General features: G+C 42.7%; 1 protein-coding gene across 1 annotated transcript in view; it reads right to left on the bottom strand.

Moving 5' to 3' along the window:
• SERPINA6 (serpin family A member 6) overlaps nt 1-1011 on the bottom strand; it is a 45404-nt gene extending 44393 nt beyond the window's left edge. The window contains exon 1 of the mRNA XM_069086006.1: nt 723-1011. The gene's annotated coding sequence lies outside the window, so the exon portion shown is untranslated. The remainder of the gene's footprint in view (nt 1-722) is intronic.
• Nucleotides 1012-1716: the final 705 nt, after the last annotated feature.

The following is a 1716-nucleotide window of genomic DNA, read 5'->3' as shown; positions in this document are numbered from 1 at the left end:
GATGTCTAGACTCCTGAATGAATTGGATTTAAGTGAGGCAGAATTGTATGAAGTCATCAGCTTCACTCTCTCTTCCAGAGCTGCTGAAGTCCAGTGGCAAGACAAAAGTCAAGATGACTGGTGAAGGCCCAGGATGCAACAGATGACCTTGGCATCTCTGATGTCTGACCAAGCTCTAAGTGCTCCACAGCACCTGCTTCAGCAACTTCCTCACCATTTGAACAAAGTATTCTCATTCATCCATTCCACTGGGCGAAGTCTTCACATGTTTGGGGGTAGATATCTCCCTAACCTGCCAATGGGTTTGAGGCCTCTTTATTACCCTCAACTTGGAGACAGTTTTACCAACGTGTGGCCACTGTCCTTGCTACAGCTTCTTGGAATCACATGTAAGAGTTAAGTGACAGGTGGACACCACAGGTAGATGAGCCTGGCTCATAATAAGTGTTATAGTAAGTACTTATTACCTTTCCTGCTTTGATCATCACCCTTCTAGTTTCTCTCTCATCTCTACACATATATATGAAGAATATGCACATTTTTTCTTTACTAATGAAGTTCATGATTGAAAAAAGGCAGTTCAGTTAAACTAACCAAGACAATATACTGACAGTATGTACTTGTGCCTTTAGAATTGCATTCTTAGGAGCCTCCAATGCCTCTTTAGCTGGCCATTGGATCTGACCTATCATTTATATGCAGACCTTTTGAAATTTACTCACCTTGCATCTTAGACAGACATTAGAATATGCTCAGCTTCTGGATTTCAACCTCTAGAAGGGAGTCACCATGTACTTCCAGTATTCCTATTGTTTTTATTTCAGAAACCAATGCCTTGTTGCTGGTCAGAATCAGGTCTTTGCTGCTTCCTCTAGCTTTTGAAGGATGGAATGAATTATCATTAATACAAATTACAAATTTATCAATAGGGCAAGGATTGAACTGTAACCACATATGGCAGAGCAGAGGGGTGGTGATAAAAATAGGAAGAAAGTTCCTAACACACACAGTGGAAATACAATTCCCAAGAGCCTCTGGGAAAGAATAGAGCCAAGATCAGCAGTAACTAGCAGTCTCCAAGAAGGAACTGATTCAAGACTACACTTCCTAATAGCACTTAGAATAATAAGGACAGAGACACTCCAGGACTACAGCTCCCAGAAGACCCTGAGGCAAAGAGAGAGGGTAGGTAGTGCTAAAAGCACCTCTAAGAGCAGAAATGGAGAACTGTAGTTCTGGGGAATGAAGGGAATTACTCCAAAAAGTATCTAGGGCAGTCATAGAAGTAGGAATATAATTTCCAACATCCTTTGAGCAAGGATAAAGCAAAGACTTCCCGCAGACTTGAATAAAACCAGGATTCCAGTACCAAGAAATTTTGGAAGTGAAGAAGATGGAGAGAGATTTATGACTGTGACTCCTATCCACAGGGATAGAACCAAAATTAGAGCTCCCAGCAGCATCTTTTGAAGAGAAAGAAAGAAATGGACAGGTGAAAGGGGGGAGGGGGAGAGAAAAAGAGAAGGGGTGAGAGGAGAGGGATAAAAAAAAGGGGAAAGAGAAAAAAGAGGGATGGAGTGAGGGGGGAGAGAGGGGGAGAGAGAGAGAGAGAGAGAGAGAGAGAGAGAGAGAGAGAGAGAGAGAGAGAGAGACAGAGAGACAGAGAGAGAGAGAGAGAGAGAGAGAGAGAGAGAGAGAGAGAGAGAGAGAGAGAGA

This window comes from Petaurus breviceps, unplaced genomic scaffold (assembly GCF_028583685.1).
Source record: "Petaurus breviceps papuanus isolate PSGF00001 unplaced genomic scaffold, PetGlider_PUasm1.0 177, whole genome shotgun sequence".
NCBI lineage: Eukaryota > Metazoa > Chordata > Mammalia > Diprotodontia > Petauridae > Petaurus > Petaurus breviceps.
This window is presented reverse-complemented; position numbering and strand designations above follow the sequence as displayed.